A 15,090-nucleotide genomic window follows, 5' to 3' on the forward strand; every position below is an offset into this window, starting at 1 on the left:
TACCCCGCCCTCCCCAGCTAAGGCCGGGCTCAGGGAGGCTAAGAAGCAATAATAAAAACAAGCTGAATGAATACAACTTAAAAACAAGATTAAAATACAACATTAAAATATTAAAATGCAGCCTCATCACAGGAGGAGAAAGGAAAAAGGAAAAAGAAAGAGGGGGAGGGAATCAAATTGGCTCCAAGCCAAAGGCCAAGCGGAACAACTCTGTCTTACAGGCCCCGTGGAAAGAAATCAGATCCTGCAGGGCCCTGGTCTCATGAGACAGAGCGTTCCACCAGGCGGAGCCAGTGTTGAGAAGGCCCTGGCTCTGGTTGAAGCCAATCTAACTTCCTTAGGGCCCAGGACCTCTAGGGTGTTGCTAGTGAAATGAAACCTAAATGAAACCTATTTTCCTACTTCAGCCAAGACCTAGCAATAAAGCAACTTATTTTAGCTCAAACCAGGCTGTGTGCACACCATCACACAGTTAAAGCACAGGGCTTTTCCAAAGGAATTGTAGTTTGCCTGTCACAGAGCACCCAGCACTCTTAACGAACTATAGTTCCCAATAGTCACTGGGGAAAATAATACACTTTAAAGGTATGGTGTCTACACAGTGTAATAAACAAAAATCTGCCCTTATTCCCTTATGGGGAACACAAGAGCCCTTATAGAGTCCTTTGTAGGTTCTCCATCGGTCAGAGAAAATAACAGAGGTCAACCAGAGAATATTGAGAAGCAAAGCAGCTAGTAAGCCTGATCTTTATTGAAACTGTTGCAACAGGGTGCTCCCCCCACACGCAGGAAAGGAGGAGGACCCAGAACCAAAGTGTGCCTGTCCTTATATAGACATTTTAAATTGCCCGCCCTGGAGTCCAAGACCACCCCCAGATACATCATACCTGCATCACAGAAAGGGTGGTCTACAACAGAAATCTGAGTGCGTTGTTTATCTCCTGTCTGGAAGGTTACCTGTTGTTGTTGTGGGGTTTTTGTTGTTGTTTTTGTTTTGTTTTTACCTGTTAATGGACACTTGATTGGATACCCTGGGGAGCCTGGCCAGTCTTTTGTAATGACAAATACTTAGTTCCTGAGCCAGGTCACAGGCTCACCCTATTCAAACACAGACAGACATACCCTTAAGACAGGATTTGTGAACGAAAAGACAATGGGGAGGCTTTTCCGTTTTCCTTCGACCTTGCAGAGAAATATTTGAGGTCAATTTGGGAAGGACAAAATGGTTTCGGGACTTTTTCTCTGGGGTTTCAGACATGTGGTTTATATATTTTGTCACTGGAGTTAGGGTCCCCTGCAAGACTAGGCTTCTTTCTACTGGTTTCTAGCCACTCTTCTGCTTATCAGATTCACCTTTTTTCGCACAGGCACTCCCAGTCTCATAATCACAGAAGGGAAGTAAAGGTTTGCTAAGTTTCTGGTTCCCTCTGAATGTTCCGTTTCTTTTCTCCCGTTAAGTTTCAGTTTCCTGAGCTGACCTCCTGGACCAGCTTGCCAGAAACAACCTCTGGGCAGAAAGCAACCATTTTATAAGCTCAAAACAAAATGGCCGAGGAGTTCCATTCTTTCACCTCCTCCTATCGTGCAAATCGATGAAGAACAGACATTCCATGAAAGGAATTAAAGGACAAACTGGGGTAAACTGGGGTGGGGGAAAGATTTTCCATACCTTAAAAGGTGCTTGCTTTCCCATGAAGACGTGAAGAAAGGAGATTTGTTTGTGTACGAAATAAATGCGAGCGTGTCGGTTAAATGTTCCCCATAACTCCCTAATCAGTTTGCACTTTCCGTCCTCAGCATGTGCTGAAAGTGTGATATGACAAGGGATGCTTGTCAACATATTTTCTTCTCACTTGGCAATTAATGCTGGTGGAATCGCCTGAGCTTCCAGAGATCTCTTTGGGAAAAGACCAAGAGAGAACAGCCTATAAATACAGCTGTGCGGACGATGTTAACCACAGGAACTGCTGCTGGGGGTCAAATGAACACGAGAAATTCGCTGTCTTCTACTGCCCTGGTTCACGCAAGACAAATTCAACCCAACTCTGGCCCTCCCTAGCATTTTTATGCCCTCACCATACTGAGCTGCAGCCAAGAACATAATAAGTGCCGGCTGGATCAGGCCAATGCCCATCTAGTCCAACATCCTGTTCCCACAGTGGTAACCTGCAATCAGGATTCGAATACAGGAGCACTCTCTCTTCCTGCGGTTTCCAGCAACTGGTATTCAGAAGCATTGCTGCTTCTGATAGCAAAGGCAGAGAGTAGACTTGACGGCTAGTTGACAGCTTTATCCTTCATGAAGCTGTCTAATCCTCTTTTAGAGCCGTCCAAGTTGGTGGCCATCACTGCCTCCTGTGGCAGAGAGTTCCATAGATTAACTATGCTCTAAGTGAAGAAGGGAGGGTGGGTGAACTGATGCAAGAGCTGAAAAGAGGAAGCTCAACGCAACGTGCAGTGGTGTATATAGGTCCCTCGGCTAATGCACGTACGATCCCATTGGCCAGAATTACCCCAGCAACCGAGGGACCACCAACTGGGTTGTTGTGGCTACCAATCGCTTCCAGTGTGGGAGAACCAGCGTGGTGTAGTGGTTAAGAGTGGTAGTCTCGTAATCTGGTGAACTGGGTTAGCTTCCCTGCTCCTCCACATGCAGCTAGTCACACTTCTCTGAAGTCTCTCAGCCTCACGCACCTCCCAGAGTGTTTGTTGTGGGGGAGGAAGGGAAAGGAGATTGTTAGCCACTTTGAGACTCCTTCGGGTAGTGATAAAGCGGGATATCAAATCCAAACTCTTCTACAGCCACTCTATCCTCTGAGCAAGACTTGTGTAGCATTTGAACGTGGCCGCATCAAAAAATGATTGGATGAGCCAGGGATTCCATCATGTTGGCACCCACAACAAAGAAGGCCTGTGTTGCTCCCGCCAGTGTGGTGTAGTGGTTATGAGCGGTGGACTCGTAATCTGGTGAACCGGGTTTGCTTCCCTGCTCCTCCACATGGAGCTGCTGGGTGACCTTGGGCTAGTCACACTTCTCTGAAGTCTCTCAGCCCCACTCACCTCACAGAGTGTTTGTTGTGGGGGAGGAAGGGAAAGGAGAATGTTAGCCGCTTTGAGACTCCTTAAAGGTAAAGGGACCCCTGACTATTAGGTCCATTCGTGACCGACTCTGGGGTTGTGGCGCTCATCTTGCTTTATTGGCCAAGGGAGCCGGCGTACAGCTTCCAGGTCATGTGGCCAGCATGGCTAAGCCGCTTTTGGCAAACCAGAGCAGCGCACGGAAACGCCGTTTACCTTTCCACTGCAGTGGTACCTATTTATCTACTTGCATTTTGAGGTGCTTTCAAACTGCCAGGTTGGCAGGAGCAGGGACTGAGCAACGGGAGCTCACCCCATCGCGGGGATTCAAACCGCCGACCTTCTAATCAGCAAGTCCTAGGCTCTGTGGTTTAACCCACAGCGCCACCCGCGTCCCTTTGAGACTCCTTTGGGTAGTGATAAAGCGGGATATCAAATCCAAACTCCTCTTCTTCCCACCCACACAAACAGCAAGGTCAGTCAGTGATTTCACCACAACACGTGCTCTCTGTTAAGAGGACACGGTTTCTCAGGGGGGAAAACAAAACTATTTTGCAATCAAGGAGCTTTCACCATTACCAGCTCAGCTGTCTCCTTTCTCTTTTCTTTTCTTTTTAAATGTGTTGACTTCCCTGTACACACCCCTTTAGCTTCCTCTTGTTGCAAGCTGCATGTAGACATAGCAAAATAAGGTGGGGATGAGAAGGTAGGGCCACATTAGATGGCAGGTTGCAAATCACACTTTTTAATGTTTTTCCTGTACTTTTTTAAAAAAAGATCTGCCATGGTAGCTGCCCAGAATGGCTGGGGGAACCCACTCAGATGGGTGGGGTATAAAATGATGATGATGTGATGGTAATGATGATGATGATGGAATAGTATGTCCCTATTTGCATCCGAGAAATGTTGGAGGGTATGGAATAGAATAGGGGTCAGCAAACTTTTTCAGCAGGGGGCTGGTCCACTGTCCCTCAGACCTTGTGGGGGGCCGGACTATATTTTGGGGAAAAAATATGAATGAATTCCTATGCCCCACAAATAACCCAGAGATGCATTTTAAATAAAAGGGCACATTCTACTCATGTAAAATCACGCTGATTCCTGGACCGTCCGTGGGCCAAATTTAGAAGGCGATTCTTAATCAGTTTGCCTACCCATGGAATAGAGTGTAAGGTCCATACACCAAGAAGCTGGGCATTATATGTGCACTCCACACACAGGTGTGCAGAGAGAAATGTGGCTGACTTAAGACTGCTTCTCTTTAACCACCATCAAATCAATTTATTAGCAAATCGACGGCCTGCCATTTCACTGATTGTCAACAAAACAGACAAGGAACATCAACAGTAAAAAAAAGAGAGAGAAAATGAGGGATGTGATGCACTCCAAAAGAGACTATCTTTTGAAAGCTATAATTTTATCTTAGCAGAATAAAACAGCATCATGAATGCCTGGCCATCCCATGCCAGCTTTCTGCTGTTGCTGCTTCCTTGGAATATGGGAGAGTGAAGAATGGCCGTTCCATGGACCATTCTATCGCTCCCCCACCTCTGCCAAAAATAAATGCTGCTTCCCGGCTGTGAACTTGGAGAGAGGCTGATATCCTGTAAATTTGGATAAGTGGTCCCTTGCGCATCACTCAAAAACAGGACAAGAGAGGACACCACTTTACATAAAATCTGCATTTTTAGGTATGTGCAGATGCACATGTAGAAACAATTATCATCATTTTTTTTAGGTCGGGCACAGAGTCTCAGGCAGGTTCCAGCAAGCAGCAATGTTGCTCCTGCAACCTGGGGCGGGGTCCGACAGCCTTTTATCTCTGATGGGGTAACGGCCGGTCCTGATCCCCCCAGTGACTCACCTCCCTGTTTCACCCGAAGGTGAGCACTCCTCCTGCGAGTATTCAGGTCTCTCCTTCTATCAGACCTGCGTCTCTGCAGCTCAGGAGACGTCAGTGGCTTACTAGACCCAGAGGCTGCCTCCGCCTCTCCTGACCCAACTGGTAGTGGAGCAGCTGTAAGTGATGGCCCAGCTGAAGGCAACAAGGTAATCTCCACATCTGGAGCCAGGGCAGGCTCAGGCCCCTGACTCAGCCCAGCTGGTGTTTGTTGCAGGGGAACCTGTGCAGACTGGGACTCTTCAGGATCAGGCCCCAGACTTGGTTCAGATGCCGCCTGAGGCAGGGGATCCGGTGCAGACTGAGACTCCTCTGGTTCTGAGTCCGAGCCCGAGTCCCAGGCCATCACAGCAGAAAGGAGGGCAGTAAATAGCAGCATGGCTCTCTGGGCCGTCTTAAGCATATGTGGCACTGGGGATGCAAATATTCGCCCGACGTGCCCCCCCCAACCAGGTTGCCCAAAGTTGTTGACCCCCAAGGCGCTTACAGCAGAGCTGGCCTGACCGGCCACCTCAACAACAACAGAGGAGCCCACGGCGGTGACAGCAGCAGAGCAAGGCGTGGGCAAGCAAAGCCCAGTGCAACAACACAACAGTCGAGCCCGAGGCAGCAGTGGCAACTGAGCAAAACCAGGTGCCTGGTGTGAGCATCCTGCACTGCATGGGCCTCTCGACGGCCCGCCAATCTCAGGTGCGCAGGAGGGCGGAGCCGGCCAGCAGCCTCAGCGCCTCACTTGCCCACAGCAGGAGAGCTGTGGCGCTCCAACGGGCTCTGCTCCGCTCAACAGTGACTGTCGACTCTTCCCAATCCTTGGACTCCAAATCTCAGCCCGGAACTCTTGGCCTGGCGCCCCTGAGAGCACAGTGCCCAGGTGCCCCACACCCCTAGCACCTATGGGTAAGACAGCCCTGATGGCTGTGTTGCACTAGTAAAGGTAAAGGGACCCCTGACCATTAGGTCCAGTCGTGGCCGACTCTGGGGTTGCGGTGCTCATCTCGCTTTATTGGCCGAGGGAGCCGGCGTACAGATTCCGGGTCATGTGGTCAGCATGACTAAGCCGCTTCTGGCGAAACAGAGCAGTGCATGGAAACGGCGTTTACTTTCCTGCCGGAGTGGTACCTATTTATCTACTTGCACTTTGACATGCTTTCAAACTGCTAGGTTGGCAGGAGCAGGGACCGAGCAACGGGAGTTCACCCCGTCACGGGGATTCGAACCGCCGACCTTCTGATCGGCAAGTCCTAGGCTCTGTGGTTTAACCCACAGCGCCACCCGTGTCCCACTAGTAAGGGGCCACAAATGTGATAAATGTGGGTGCACAAATTTTATGCAAATCTGTACCCCCTTTTGCCCTCCTTCTGTGATGATCCACTTCACTACTTCTGCTGCTGAGCTTTGGTCAAATTCCCTGACAAGCCTGTATTATGGCTCCATCACAATAATTTTCCGATGCCTTTTATTAAGCCACAATTATACTCGCAAAGGCCTGATCTCGCCCGCCGCCTGCCCCGTTCATTTCTGTCCTTAGCAAATCTGATCTGTACAATGAAGAGCTGTATTCCTGGCAATTTATTTTGTGGAAGGAATTCATCCTTGGGTTGTCTGCCTTCTTGCTAGCGCCTCAGAATTCCAATTATCTTCAAGCCTAATGCATTCTCTCTGGACTTACCATTAATTTATAAGTTTCTGAAGGAGCTGGATGTTCTGTTCCATTTACTTAAAAGAGTCATTTTATCATCTATGTATGATTCAGGCTCCCCCCCCCCCCCACTTTGCTCTCTCCTTCCTTGTTGCAGTGCTCAGGCTGTTTCTAATTAACCTAAAGTGTATGAATGCCTCAGAAGAACAAAGCTGCAGCTCAAGAAATGTGCTCCTATTTATTGCATGAGCCATAAAGATAATATTCTGGATCAGGGGTGGGGGAAGGTGGAACGGGGGGGGGGCAGGAGAGACATTGCCAAGGAAAGATTTGGACAAGGGGAAGAAGAAGAAGAGTTTGGATTTGCTATCCCACTTTATCACTACCCTAAGGAGTCTCAAAGCGGCTAACATTCTCCTTTCCCTTCCTCCCCCACAACAAACACTCTGTGAGGTGAGTGGGGCTGAGAGACTTCAAAGAAGTGTGACTGGCCCAAGGTCACCCAGCAGCTGGGGAATCGAACCCAGTTCACCAGATTGCAAGACTACCGCTCTTAACCACTACACCACGTTGGCTCTACTTCAATAGCAGTGATTTGCTGCATCAGGAGTCACCAATACAGCTCCCATAGGCATCTTTGAGGTCTTCTGTTGGTGCCCACAAAGCCTCTTTATTATATATACCCCGCCCATCTGGCTGGGTTTCCCCAGCCACTCTGGGCGGCTTCCAAAAGAATATTAAAGACATGAAAAAACATCAAACTTTAAAAACTTCCCTAAACAGGGCTACCTTCAGATGCTTTCTAAAAGTCAGATACAGTGGTACCTCGGGTTAAGAACTTAATTCGTTCTGGAGGTCCATTCTTAACCTGAAACTGTTCTTAACCTGAGGTACCACTTTAGCTAATGGGGCCTCCTGCTGCTGCCGTGTGATTTCTGTTCTCATCCTGAAGCAAAGTTCTTAACCCGAGGTACTATTTCTGGGTTAGTGGAGTCTATAACCTGAAGCATCTGTAACCTGAAGTGTCTGTAATCTGAGATACCACTGTAGTTGTTTATTTCCTTGACATCTGACGGGAGGGCATTCCACAGGGCAGGTGCCACCACCGAGAAGGCCCTCTGCCTGGTTCCCTGTAACCTCACTTCTCGCAGGGAGGGAACCGCCAGAAGGCCCTTGGAGCTGGACCTCAGTGTCCGGGCTGAATGACAGAAGTAGAGACACTCCTTCAGGGGGCTGGCCCCACCACTTTTGTTGCACCCACTGGTGGTATAAGGCCCATGGAAGATCTTTACAAAGGAATGTAACCCTTGGGCTGAAAAGGGCTCTCTCCACAATTGCCAAAGAGTCACTTTTGCACATCATGCAACAGTCCTGTTTGCTGCAGCCACAACAGCGTTCCGCACTTTAAGCTCATAAACTGTGAACCACAAGGGCTCTGCTCTGCCCCCCTCTCCCAGTCGGAGGCAGCAATACTTCTGAATATCAGTTGCTGGAAACCACAGGAGGAGAGAGGGCTCTGCTCTGCCAGTCCTGCCTACTGGTTTCTCTTAGGTCTGTTTTTGGCCTCTGCGAGAACAGGATACGCCATTTGCCTCACCCAAGTGGCGCTTCTCACCTTCTTACATTCTTATTCCTAAACATGCAATGCATGCTTGTCGGGTGACCTAGCCAATCAGGGATCCTTGGGGCATGCAGGTAAGGCAAAGGCAAAGGACCTATGGGTCCTTTGGACCTATGGGTGGTTAAGCCTTCCACACGTTTTCAAAACAGGTTTACGCCCTCCTCTTGTTGGATAAGGGACGCAGGTGGTGCTGTGGGTTAAACCACAGAGCATAGGGCTTGCCGATCAGAAAGTTGGCGGTTCGAATCCCCACGACGGGGTGAGCTCCAGTTGCTCAGTCTCAGCTCCTGCCAACCTAGCAGTTCGAAAGCACGTCAAAGTGCAAGTAGATCAATAGGTACTGCTCCGGCGGGAAGGTAAACGACATTTCCGTGCGCTGCTCTGGTTCGCCAGAAGCAGCTTAGTTATGCTGTCCACATGACCCACAAGTTGTACGCTGGCTCCCTCGGCCAATAATGCGAGATGAGCGCCGCAACCCCAGAGTCGGTCACGACTGGACCTAATGGTCAGGGGTCCCTTTACCTTTACCTTTACTTGTTGGTTAAATGGCAATTGCACACCAGCTAAATGCTCATTAATCTGTCAACTTCAAGAGAAATGTCCTTCCTCTTTCTCCCTCCTCCTAACTCTGGCCAACTTTGGGTCAAGGAAGCAAACCCAGCAATGTAGTGTTCTGTATCCAAGTGCTGGCTTTTGGGGGCTATCCTTGTGGGTGTATCTTAAAACGCAGCATTAGTTGTATGTGTTGTCCACAAGTGTTACTAAAGAATTATCCATGAGCCAGAACAGTTAAGAACCTAGAACTGACTTCTAGGTGCCACCTCTGCCTTAGAAATCCTTCTCAAAACTGTAAAGGTAAAGGACCCCTGGATGGCCAAATCCAGTCAAAGGCGACTATGGGGTTGCGGTGCTCATCCCGCTTTCAGACCGAGGGAGCCGGCGTTTGTCCACAGACAGCTTTTTGAGTCAGGCGGCCAGCAGGACTAAACCGCTTCTGGTGCAACAGGACACTGTGACAGAAACCAGAGCGCATGGAAATGACGTTTACCTTCCCACCACAGTGGTACCTATTTATCTACTTGCAGTGGCGTGTTTTCGAACTGTTAGGTTGGCAGCAGCTGGGACAGAGTAACAGGGGCTCACCCCGTTGCGGGGATTCGAACTGCTGACCTTCTGATCAGCAAACCCAGGAGGATCCGTGGTTTAGACCACAGCATCACCTGCGTCCCTTGGGCACATGGACGTGGCTAACCACCACTCACACATAGAATGTTTGCCACAGGAAACAGTGGTGGAGCAATTGCCCCGTAAAGTGTGAGGAAGCACACATCTGATGCGCTTCTGGAATGCAATTGACACCATGAGCGCTGATTGCCTATGCCTTGCCCAAATGGGACCCTTCATCTCACAGCTAACTCTCACAACGAACATAGATCCCAGGGTGAAACTGCAGGAACAAGCTTGGCTTCTTTTATAGACGTTTTGTACTTGGCCCCTGGAACTTTCCATCGTCCAAAACCTCGCACAGCAGAGCTGACCCAGACTCTAAATGGTATCGCTGCGCCTTCCTCTCTCACAGGCCATTTTTAGCACACTCAGTGTGCGCTTGGAGAGAGCCAAAGAGGCAAGAAAGCGGCTGCACTGCCGTCCCCTCATTTGTTCTCAGTGCCAAACGCCCACGTCATTCTTCACCGATACTGCAAGGACAGAAAGGATCTCTGCTTGTTTGTTTTTAGGGCGGTGGGGGGGAGTGAGGACCCTCGGGGGGAACAGTGAGGGGGTATGGGGTCTATATTGCAGGGGTGGGTTAGTAAATGCAGCTCTTGAACCCTCTCTATCATGTCTCTCTAGATAAGTGGTTCTCAACCTGTGGGTCCCCAGATGTTGTTGGACTACAACTCCCATCATCCCTGACCACTGGGTCATGCTGGCTAGGAATGATGGGAGTTGTAGTCCAACAACATCTGGGGACCCACAGGTTGAGAACCACTGCTCTAGATGAACCTTCCTAGGTCCTTTGGGTATGTACCTTCTCTCCATCCCATTAACATCAGAAGCACAGGTGACACGAGAGCGATCCTTTTCAGTGGCTGCTCCTCTATTGCAGAATGCTCTCCCAAGAGAGGTTAGACTGGCTTCCTCTAGGTCAGTGATGGCCAAACGTGGCCCTCCAGCTGTTTGGGGACTGCAACTCCCATCATCCCTAGCTAACAGGACCAGTGGTCAGGGATGATGGGAATTGTAGTCCCAAAATGGCTGGAGGGCCACGTTTGGCCATCACTGCTCTAGGTTATGCAGGCTAAGACTATGGTGAACATGGCCATGGAGGCTAGCTTAGTTATCCAAGGCCCGAGTGAGCAAAAAAAGACAATGGAAACCAGACGATGGTGCCAGGTGTGTTTCCCTGGAGAAAGCCTTCCACAAAGCGGCCAGAGATGCTAACCATGGCTAGACTACTGTAATGCACTGTGTGGGGAGCTAGCCTTGTACCTGGTTTGGAAGCTGCAGCTAGCGCAGAATGCAACCGCTAGGGGGCTTTGTTTTACCCCGGTGTTGAAAGACTTGGTTATTTGTTTTCATGTCTCTCTTCTGTGTGTTAGAGAGTGGAATCTTCCCATTCTGGTTCCAATCCCAGGTAGCAAAAATGCCTTGCGTGGGTCCTCATTGGGGACTGCTGAGGAGACCAAAGGAGAAGTCATTTCATTGTGGCCATGGAAGCCTCTTTTGGGAAGAATCAGAGCTACCACAACTTCCCGACATGAAGGCACAAATTAATTTGGCAGTTGATGTGGACACACTCCAACGTACCTCCTGTGCGGAGCTATGCGTAACTTTGAGACTATTTTCTCACCCACCACACTCTGTTTATTTTAGTCTGTTTTTCACTTGGGCAATGAAATAGGTGGCTCTTTTCCCACATCAGTGTGAGCCAGCAAATATTATTACTCTTGGCTTGACCCCATTGGTACTGATGGGGAGTCTAGTCTCAGAGCTCTGAAGGCCTGGAATCCTGAATCTCCTGGAACTGTTCTTGGACATGGACCACTTGGCAACTGTTGCCATAGAACCAGGTTGCCCAACAACAGAGCCCGGCACATATCTGTGCACAAATAGAAGGTGGCCAACTTCCAACCGCTAGAAAATCAACTCTGATTTTGGACCTTCCTTGAGATGCTTCATATGGGATCAGCCTATTGAGTTTCTTGGCTCCTCTTCTGCACTAGGTGAGCTACATTGCCACCACGAGAGCCTTCTTATCACATATTTCAGAGGTAAAGGCAGGCCTAGATGCTACAGCTGCCACATGGCTCCCACTCAAGTTGTGACAGGGAGGAAATTTGTTTCAGTTTGCATTTAAAGATGAACTTTCTTAATCCGCACGTTCCTAAAACAATATGTGAACCAAAACGCAGCTGCCCTTCAAAATTTGCACTTCTTTGAATTTTGCAATGCAGCTCTCCAGCTAAGCAATGTGTACAAAATGTGTGTTGTTGTTGTTGCTGTTTAGTCATGTCCGACTCTTCGTGACCCCATGGACCCGCCGGACCTGTAAGACAGAGCTATTCCCCTTGGCCTTTAATCTGAATTCAGCCTGATCTTTTATTTCCCTTCTCTTCCCTCCTTCTCCCCTTCTATGAAGATCACCCACTCTGAGACCCCACAGCTAATTCTCCCCTGACCTCCTCGGTGGCTCAAGTAGGACCAATTCAGCCAGCTAGCCCTGGGGATTATCTAATTGATTTTTGAATTTTATTGTTATTCATGTTTTTATACTGTATTTTATGCTGCTTTTATAATTAAGTGTTTTAAATTTGTTGTTAGCCGCCCTAAGCCCGGTTTTTGAATCGGGAAGTGCAAGGTATAAATAAAAATGTATTATTATTATTATGATTATTATTAAAAAAAACTTTGGGAAACAGGGGGTTTCCGGAGGGAGCTTTGCACCACAGTGCCGGATATGCTTAAGACAGCCCTGATGGTTCCTGGTGGCCCCTGGAAGGCTTCCCAGAAAGGACATGGCCCTCGCCACCGAAAGGCTTTTCACCCTGAGCTACAAGATGATGTCCCTGTGGGCAAAAGTCAATGGAAAGATAGGGCAACCAGGGATCGAAAAATGAATGAGATGAGAGCACAATAGTCAGCAAGACTGAGCTGTGTGGTACATCACTGAGAGTCGATGAAGACGGGTGTGCTGGTCCCGGAGGGAAGGTTACCGTTGGCGTAGTCAAAGTCCGGTCCTGGGTCACTGGGCTGGAAACAGTTCACAAGGAGCGAGGTGAGATCCGAAGCAGGAAGCCGGGCGGAGACAGGAACACTGGGGGAACAGGACTGGGTGCTGGCCGAAACAGCTCATCAACGACGTTGCTCCCGCAACCTGGGACCGGGCTGACTGGCCTTTATCTTCTCTGAGGCCAGGGGCGGTCCTGGCCCCCAGGAGACCTGCCTCTCCTGGCCTTAAGCCGAGCACTCCTCCTGGGAGAAACCGGTTCCCTTCGCCTCTCTGCCCTGAGCCTCTGCAGTTCAGGAGAGGCTGAAGGGTTACTGGACCCAGGGGGAGACTCACCTGTAGGCACTGAGTCCTCAACCACCTCCGGAGCCAGAGTGGATTCACCTGGTGCCTGCTCCTGAGGATCCAGCACAGGTGCAGGCGCTTCAGAATCAAGGCCCTGCCCCAGTTCAGCCAGCCCTGGAGGCGGGGACTCCTGTGCAGGCTGGGATTCCTCCGGTTCAGCCTCTGAATCGGTTTCCCAGGCCATCACAGTGGGGAAGGCAGGAGAAGGGGCAAAGCAAATGAATTTGCAAGCGGTGCTGAAAAATAGTTGAGAAAGGGATGTGTTTTTCAATACTGTTGGAAAAACTGCTCCCCCCAAAAGAGTAAATTGTTCTGGTTCGCCGTTTGTCTCGAGCAACCTCCTTCCCTAGCTAATTTTAATGCTGCTTTCCAAATATACTTGATAAGAAAGCATGAATAAAACGGGGGTTTAGCTTTCCATTTATGGAAGCCAAGTGTGTTGCTAAGTGTGTGTCGATTTACACATGCATTGATGGGGCTTTCATTGTTGCCATGGCAACTAGTGTAGCAGAGCAGTTACATAAGAATGGGAAGATGCATTCACCTGCCTTGTGGATTGCTGGAATTAATTGCAGGCCGCGGAAATAAGCAAAGAGAGAAGAGAGAGATCTGCCGATCTGGGGACACTAGGGTCCACCTGTGCTGCGCAAAGCTCCTGTTCTTTAGGTAAAGGGACCCCTGACCATTAGGTCCAGTCGTGACCGACTCTGGGGTTGCAGTGCTCATCTCGCTTTATTGACCTAGGGAGCCGGCGTACAGCTTCCGGGTCATGTGGCCAGCATGACTAAGCCGCTTCTGGCGAACCAGAGCAGTGCACGGAAATGCCGTTTACCTTCCCACTGGAGTGGTACCTATTTATCTACTTGCACTTTGGCGTGCTTTGGAACTGCTAGGTTGGCAGGAGCTGGGACTGAGCAATGGGAGCTCACCCCGTCGTGGGGATTCGAACTGCCGACCTTCTGATCAGCAAGTCCTAGGCTCTGTGGTTTAACCCACAGTGCCACCCGCGTCCCTTACTCCTGTTCTTTAAAGCACTGCAAAACAGGCAAATATATAGCATGCTGGGAAAAGCTATTTCTGTTGAATTTCTCCCTGTCATACAGCTGTAATGGGATCGGGCTCCCTGCCAGGAGGGCTGTGTGGAGATGTTGCAAGTCTTTAGCCATGGGCAGCAGTTTGGGGAGGTGACTGTCTCATGCTCTATTTCTCGGGTGTAAAATGGGAACAGCTGGAGTGCAACAACATCTGGAAGGCCATAGGTTCTTCTCCATCCTCGGTTGGTACTTTGCAGGTTAAAATCAGGACTTTGAATTATGAACAGAAATGGACCTGCTGCCAGCATAGCTGTTCTGGAATTTGCACAACATTCTCCTTCCACATTGGGTCCCAATTACTATGCTGCTGTTGTTGTTGTTTAGTCGTTTAGTCATGTCCAACTCTTCGTGACCCCATGGACCAGAGCACACCATTCACTTCTGTCTTCCACTGCCTCCCACAGTTTGGTCAAACTCATGCTGGTAGCTTCGAGAACACTGTCCAACCATCTCATCCTCTGTTGTCCCCTTCTCCTTGTGCCCTCCATCTTTCCCAACATGAGGGGCTTTTCCAGGGAGTCTTCTCTTCTCATGAGGTGGTCAAAGTCTTGGAGCCTCAGCTTCAGGATCTGTCCTTCCAGTGAGCACTCAGGGCTGATTTCCTTCAGAATGGATAGGTTTGATCTTCTTGCAGTCCATGGGACTCTCCAGAGTCTCCTCCAGCACCAGAATTCAAAAGCATCTATTCTTCAGCGATCAGCCTTCTTTATGGTCCAGCTCTCACTTCCATTCATCACTACTGGGAAAACCATAGCTTTAACTATACGGACCTTCGTTGGCAAAATGCTGCTGTATTTTGCACTAACTCTTGTTTTTTACCGGTGCGTGAATAATTGCGGTCAGACTGTCCAATAAGTATCACAGTAGATCATAGAATCTAAGAGTCGGAAAGGACCCTTTCAGGAACCTTGCCCACAGCGGTCTCCTGGGTAGGCTCGAACCACCAACCTCCTGGTCAACAGCCAAACATGCTCACCCATTGCGCCACCTAAGGCTCACCAGCCTAAGCTGGTGAGACAGGAAATAGAACATTAGACAGGAGTTCTTTAAGGAGGGGAAAGTGACCCCATCCAGGTTAAATAGCACCCCTCTGTCCAAACCACACACAGCACCTCCACCTTCTCTGGGCTGAGTTTCACTTTGTCGGCACCAATCCATTCCAGTACTGATTGGAGGCCTTGCACA

The 15,090-nt window shown here is 49.4% G+C and overlaps 1 protein-coding gene and 1 long non-coding RNA gene across 6 annotated transcripts in view; one reads left to right on the forward strand and one right to left on the reverse strand.

Annotated features, from left to right (window-relative positions):
* Positions 1–1,761, reverse strand: part of LOC310713246 — a 124,274-nt gene extending 122,513 nt beyond the window's left edge. The window contains exons 1-2 of the long non-coding RNA XR_014529141.1: positions 1,670–1,761; positions 1,090–1,577 (exon numbers count right to left, since the gene is read on the reverse strand). This is a non-coding gene — a long non-coding RNA (uncharacterized lncRNA). The remainder of the gene's footprint in view (positions 1–1,089; positions 1,578–1,669) is intronic.
* Positions 1–15,090, forward strand: part of SLC45A4 (solute carrier family 45 member 4) — a 132,372-nt gene that overhangs the window by 8,368 nt on the left and 108,914 nt on the right. For 3 of the 5 annotated variants that reach the window (XM_083516694.1, XM_083516690.1, XM_083516701.1), the window contains exon 1: positions 11,323–11,462. The exons of the other annotated variants lie outside the window; for them this stretch is intronic. The gene's annotated coding sequence lies outside the window, so the exon portion shown is untranslated. Of the gene's footprint in view, positions 1–11,322; positions 11,463–15,090 lie in introns of those variants that run through there. 5 annotated transcript variants of the gene reach the window in all.

This window comes from Podarcis liolepis (genome assembly GCF_965112155.1).
Source record: "Podarcis liolepis genome assembly, chromosome: 8".
NCBI classification, from domain to species: domain Eukaryota; kingdom Metazoa; phylum Chordata; class Lepidosauria; order Squamata; family Lacertidae; genus Podarcis; species Podarcis liolepis.